This window comes from Octodon degus, unplaced genomic scaffold (genome assembly GCF_000260255.1).
Source record: "Octodon degus isolate 3935 unplaced genomic scaffold, OctDeg1.0 scaffold00158, whole genome shotgun sequence".
Classification (NCBI taxonomy): domain Eukaryota; kingdom Metazoa; phylum Chordata; class Mammalia; order Rodentia; family Octodontidae; genus Octodon; species Octodon degus.
Window position 1 is genome coordinate 4206094 of NW_004524734.1, and position 7169 is coordinate 4213262.

General features: G+C 43.5%; 1 protein-coding gene across 3 annotated transcripts in view; it reads left to right on the forward strand.

The window, feature by feature from the left end:
- Nsun7 (NOP2/Sun RNA methyltransferase family member 7) overlaps positions 1-7169 on the forward strand; it is an 89516-nt gene that overhangs the window by 55408 nt on the left and 26939 nt on the right. The window lies entirely within an intron of this gene.

The window sequence follows — 7169 nt, forward strand, 5'->3', positions numbered from 1 at the left end:
TCAGGCTTCAGGCTGGCCTTGAACTCACTGTGTAGCTCAGACTGTCCTCCAGCTTGAGGTGACCCTCCTGTCTCAGCCTCCCAAGTGCTAAGATGTGCACCAGTACCCCCAGCCATGTGAACATTTGCTCACACATGAAAAGATTCTTTGTTTTTGTTACAATTGTTAAAGCTAAAGGCATTTTCTCTTTGACTTGATTGGTTTCTGGATAAACCAGGTCCAAATTTCATTTAGGTACATGTATGCTTCTGTAGAGTTGCTGAGCATATAAACTATGGTTAGAAAATAGCTGGGTGTGTGCTATTTGAACATGTACTTTTTTTTTTTTTTTTTCCTTTTTGCGGTACCAGGGATTGAACTCAGGACCCTGCCTTTGCAAGGCAGGTGCTTGTTCTACTGAGCTATCTCTCCCAAGCCCTCATGTGTAGCTCTTAAGCTCTTTTAGCCTTGGGTACCTACCAGGGCAGAGGCAAAAATAGCCTGGAAGCTGGAGTAGCGTTAGAGTAAACTGTGGCAATGAGCTATGGATAGGCAGGAAGGGCGTTGAGCCAGAGCCTGTGTCATCGAGGTAAGGATAGCTCTAAGGATACGTGGTGCCGGCTTGTTCTTCAAGACTGACAGCGACTACTGTAAACATCTCTTCTATTTTTTAACTTGCTTCTCATGCTGTGAACCCTCCTTCAAATTCTTAATGTGCCTGCCGTCTGCTGTCCTTTTCACATGTGACTTGCTGTTCGTGGTTGCCCAAGTGGTCATGTGAGTCAGCCTCCGTCCCCTTCTGGCTCACTTTCTTTGTCTATTTTTTTTTTTGGTAACTGTGTATCTTGTTCTGTCTCCTAAAGTAGACTTCTAACTTTTTTCTTCATGTCTGAATAGTTGTAAAATACATTAGTGCTAGACTATGATCTTGCAGAACATGTTTTAAATATATTGCAATTAAGTATAAAGATGTCCAATAATTCTTTGGCTCTGTAGATTTATCTTGTGTGATTTATGGAAAAATGTTGAATTTTTGGTATTTCTTTGTCTAAACCATACTTACCTCCTCAAAAAGTCAGCTTAACATGATTTTGTGATTTACTGATAAATTTTAAGACACATAGAAATAAAAGGGAAAGGAGGGAAGAAATACTTTTTTTAGAGGGCGCCCTTGAGGAAAAGTGTTTAAGGACCTCTGTTCTGGGCTCTTCCTGCCTCATCAGAAAGCCAGAAACACGCTCCGCCTCACCGGTAGAGATGAGCTTTGAATCCACAGTGAAACCTCATCTTTTGTGTCTCACATTGGTAAGGATGTACAAGTCTAATAAAACCCAGCATTTGTGAAGCTGCAGGTCAACAGATTTATAAAAATAAATATTTGGGTGGATAATTTACCAATACCCAATTTACCAATACCCAAATATTGGGCAGGTGTTTATGCCACTGAGCCATAGCCCCAGCTTAAAAATATGTACAGAAATTTGACAGTTTTTGTATAGATAATTATGTATTAATTATTAATTATCAATAATTCTTTTCCTTATAACTTTCACCTTAGGTTAAATTAACACCCAATTTAAAAATGTTTTCACTAGTTTTCTTTTAGTCCTTTTATAATTGTATCTTTTTGTATTTAAATTACTTATCTGGTCTTCATTTGGATAGAAGAATAAAATATGTGTTGATTCCTTATATGGGAGGAGAGGGAAGGTAGCCCGAGAGAGACAGGGAGGGAGCGTGGGAGTGAGGTGTGTGGTTCAAGAACAGCTTTCTTAAAGACTTAGCAAAACTGCCTTGCCCTGAGAGAAGGGGCCACAGCCTTGAGCCCTTCCTCTGGAGCACCTGGAGATTGCAACATCTCAGGACAGCGTGCTAAAGCAAGGTGGGTGACAGATACTTCATTATTATGAGTGGAGAGCAGAGGAACGTGGGCATAGAATACAGGCATCGATACTGCCAACCTCACTGCGTCTTGCTGGGGGTTGAATACATTAACATGTAACACTGGTTGACACATTGAAAATGTTCCATAAGTTTTATTACCATTGTTGCTATTAATTGTATGTTCATGTATTTGCAACTTTTTCAAGTGGATAATTTTTTCTTCTATATCCTATTGTGTATTAAGGCTTTTCTTCTAAACTCTATTGCATATTAGCTGCTTTCATATAAATTACAGATATGTTCAGATTGTTTATCACTTTGTCTTTGTCTTTTAAGTTATTTTATGTGCTACATAGAAGCAGTACCTGGTAGGGAAGAGTCATGTAGTGTTTCAGTGGGTGTACACATTATATGATAGCGAAGTGTATCTGCCCCACCAGCATGCATGGATTATCTATTAGTTCTTTAGGGCAAGAGCTTTAAAACTCCTTTCTTCTAGGCTTTTGAAATATATACTTCTGTTACTGAAGTCACCAGCTAGCACACAGGACCTCTCCTTACCTGCAATGTACTAACTATCAATCAACCTTTCCCCTCCCTACTCCCTATGTCATTTTATTTTAAATTTTTTTTTAAACTTTTTTTTCTGGCACTGGGGATTGAACTCAGGACCTTATGCTTGCCAGGCAGCTGCTTATGCTACTGAGCTATATCCCCAATTTTAAAAAAACTGCAGATGTTTTATATATTTGTGTAAATATTTATCTATTAATTATCAATTAATTATTCTTTTCCTTATAACTTTCACCTTAGGTTAAACTAATACCCAATTTAAAAATGCTTTTACTAGTTTTCTTTCTTTTTTTTTGGTGGAACTGGGGATTGAACTCAGGCTCTTGCACTTGCCAGGGAAACACTTATTCCACTGAGCCATCTCCCAAGCCCCTACTAGTTTTCTTTTAGTCCTTTTATAATTGTGTCTTTTGGGACCAGGGAGATGGCTCAGTGGAATAAGTGCTTCCCTGGCAAGCACAAGGGTCTGAGTTCAATCCCCGGTTCCACCAAAAAAATTAAAAAAAAAATTAAAAAATAAATAAAGTGCACATAATTGTGTCTTTCTATATTGAAATTACTTATTTGGTCTTCACTTTTTTTTGAAATTTTCATTTATATTATTTTGAATACTAAAACCCAAAAAGAAATAGCAGGAACAAAGACAGAAACAGGGTAATTTACTACATTACATTCATTTAGATAAAGGAATAAAATTCGGATTGATTCCTTACACTGTCTCCGTCTCTGTCTTTGTCTGTGGCATCTCCCTCTCCTCTGAGTCTGTCTGTCTATCTGTCTCTCTCATACTGGGGATTGAACTCAGTGTCTTCACACTGAGCGGCACCCCCAACCTTCCTTTCCCTCTTCCTTCCTTTCTTCCTTCCTGTTACAGTTTTTATCTTGAGACAGGTTTCAGTAAGTCTCTGAACTGCCCAGTTTGGCCCCAGGCCGATCCTCCCACCTTAATTCTCCAGGGTGCCCACACTACCGGAGCACACCACCAAGCCCAGTTTGGATTTGTTGCCCATGTCTTTCCCTGCCCCACCCCAGCTGCCATTTTAAATGTCATCTTATTTGATATCTTATAATCCTATTTATACTTCTGTGTAAGCCTGTGATTCTACTCCATTGATTTCTGGCTATTTCTATGCCAATATAACCATGCTTTAATTACTATAGTTAAAAATAGTTTTCTTAAAATTATTTTTGTTAGTTACACAAACTTATTCCCATATACATATCACATGACACACAATAAGAGGGTTACTAATTTCCTGCTTTAATCTCTGCACTTTCAAATCCTAGTGTTTCCCCTTTGTGTGGCTGAAACAGGGTTCTGCAGGTTCTTTTTTTTTTTTTTTGGCTGACTCGGCCTGCCCTGAGGTCAGGGCTGATGTGGCATGTGGTGCCAGGGATCAAACTGTGGTCCCCTGCACCTGCCTAAGCTTTAGACCATTGAGCTATCTTGCCGGCCCTGCAGGTTCTTTTATGAGCCAGGTGTACCCTATTTGTTCCTGCTCATGACATGAAGCTCTGGACAGAACTAGAGGAAATGGGCAGCAGGAGGGCATCAATCTAGACTTCAAGATTTATTTTTTTTACCACTGGTCCCACCGCACTAGTGTCCCAGCTGAATACCAGCCAGAGGAACGTGTGCAACATTACTTTCTGGGTGACTTATACATTAAGTGCATGTAGCCTCCTATTTTTACTGAGATGATCACATATTATAAAACTTAACAATTTAAAGTATACCATTCATTTGGGGTAGGGTCTTGTGGGTTACCTCAGTTGTTTAAGCACCTGCTGGGGCAAACCCAGTCAGGTGCAGGGGACCATGGTTCGATCCCCAGCTCCCCATGCCTTAGTAGACCTGTTCTTAAGGCAACATGAACCAGCCGAAAAAAAAAAAAAAGCACTCTAAAGTACACCATTCATCACTTTAAAAATACTGTATATTCACAAAGCCATGCAGCCATCACCACTGTATTTCCGGAACATTCTTGCCACCCCTTCAGAAAGCCCTCACCCACTCGGCACCATTCTCCATTTTCCCCTTCCCCAGCTGTGGCTGCCACTAATCTCCTTCCTGTCCCGATGGCCTTGCCTGCTCTGGGCATTTTATACAAACAAAATCACACAGCGAGTGGCCTTTCATCGGGGTTCTTCCTCTCACTGTGCCGTTCTCGAGGTTCATCCTTAGAGAAGCATGTGAGCATCGTTGCTTTGGGAGGCCAGGTGATGCTCCCAGGTGTTTATTCATCAGCGGGTAGGCATTTGGGGTGTTCCGTCTTTTGACTGTGAAGCATAATCCTGCTATAAAATTTTGTACACAGGCCTTTGCACAGATGGAAGCGTGCATTTCTCTGGGTGTATTACCTAGGTGTGGAGTTGTTGGGTCACTCGGCCACTCTGCATTTAAGATTTGAGCGGCCACACATTCCCCAAATGCCTGTACCATTGACATTACCATCGGCAACGTAGGAGTGTCCCAGCTGCTCCACGTCCTCACGTCCTTCTATTTTGTTTTGACTTTCAAATTCTAGCCAGCCTAAGGGGTGTGAGGTAGGAAGTCACGTAGCTTGGAGTCACTCTCTGGTGACCATGATGTCGAGTATCTTTCCATGTGCTTATCACGAGCCATTTGTGTATCTGCCTCTGACAAATGTTCATTCAGATTCATCTCCACTTTTTAGACCATGTTTAGGTTTAGAACTAAAATGTACCCCAAAGCCTCACATATTTGGATCATGGGGTGCTGTAGCTGACTTGCTGTTGGGGGGTGCGGCCTGGCTGGAGGGGCACGTGACCTGAAGAGAGCGTCCCTCCTGGGCTCCCCCCTTCCCTCTCTGCTTCCTGGCAGCTGTGGCCTGGCACATGGCCTCTGCTCTGCCCCTCCGCCAGCCCGAGTCTGCTTTGGAGGCTGCTGACCACGCCCTGAGTCCATGAGCCCAGCTCCTCCTGGCTTCCTTCACACTGCAGGTATTGGGTAATTGCCGCAACGTGGAAATCTGACGAAGACCAAGTGGCTTATTTGTCTTTTTATTGTTAAGTTGTAAGAATCCCTTCTGAATGCCAGACTCTTACCACATACATAATTTGTAAATTATTTCCCATTCTCTGGGCTTTTTCTTTCTTGATAGTGTCCTCTGATGCACAAGTTTAATTTTGTGTAGCTTGTCTGTTTTGTGCTTGTCCTATCTGATACTGTCGTCTAATCTAAGGTCACATAGATTTATGCTTATGTTTTCTTCTAGGCTAATCAGTAGCACACAGTCTCCTTTGAAGGAGAATTTGCTTTCTTGGACTTGGTGATAGAGGCAGATGGATCCCAGGATCCTCACTGCTGTCAGGGGGCCGGTTCTGTGACAGCCTCTCCCGCTGCCACCCTGGCCAAGAGGACCCCACTCTCTCCCCATTGCTCTGTGAAGGGGATCTGGGAGCTGGCTCTCTACAGAGTCCTACCTAATAGGACATCAGCGGTGGTGGCGGGCAGTGTTCTCCCTCAGCTCACGGTGGGGCAGATGGCAGGCATGGCCGAGCTGGACCTCTGCTGGGGATGTCAGCCAGGCTGGTCTCAGAGTGGTTGCCTTCATGCCCTGCCACCAGGTCCCTCCTTGAGGCCAGCAGAGGCATGTCGTGTCCATCCTGTGTTCAGTCTCTGCCGACTCCTGCCTTTGCTCTCTACCCCCAACTTGAAAGGGCACATGTGATTAGGTCAGGTCCCCACAGTAACACCCACATTTTAAAGCTTAGTAATGTGAGACTTAATTATATCCACAAAATTCCTTTATGTGTGTCAGTGTCCTAGGCTGCCAGTCCACATTACTCCAAACTTAGTGGCTTGTCACAAGATAATTAATTTTTAGACAGCACTGGAATCCTAAAGCCAGGAGTCCTAAATCAAGGTCTTGGCAGGGTTGGTTCCTGTGGAGCCAGTGATCGAGAATGTTCCATTCACTTTCCTGGTTTCTGGTGGCTGCCAGAAACTCATGTGTTCTTTACCTCTGTGCCCATCTCACGAGTCCTCTCCTCTTCTTTTTGGGGCTCCAGTACTGGATTTAGGGTTTACCCTCCCCTTCATCTTAAGTAATTATTGGCAAAGCCCCATTTCCAAATAAGGGCATATTCTAGGGTTTTGAATATACGTGAATTTAGGAGGGATACTGTTTAGCCCACCTCAGTCTACTCTCTGATCTCCCAAGATTCACGCCTGTCTCATGTGCAGCACACACTCATCCCCTCAGCACCTCTAGCACTTTATCCATGAAAGGATCCATGTACACACCCCAGTTCTCATCCAAATATCATCAGCTCAAAGGAGCCCCGAAGTCATCATACAAATCAGGTTTCAGAGAGACTCTGAGAATAATCTTATTTTATTACTTTCTTTTCTTTAAGGGGTGAAAGAGTCCCGGGCTGCTGTGGCCTCCGGGCTCTGTCACTTATTTACTTGTTGAAGACTGCAGCAGGGCCCAGCTTGTGGGCAAGCTTCACCGAGCTCCTGTAGTTTCATCTCTGCCGCGGGCTAAGAGGCCATGAGTAGCCATTTCTGTAACAGACATGCAGTTTCCTTTGAGAAATGAAATGAGTGAAAGGTCGGGGGTTGGTGAGATGGCTCAGTGGTCTAAAGCAACTACTTAGAACAAGTTTAGCAAAGCACAGGGACCGTGGTTCAATCCCCCAGCACCACAGGCCAGCCAGCCCTGCCCCCTGGTGGGCTGAGCTGGCCACACACACACACACACACA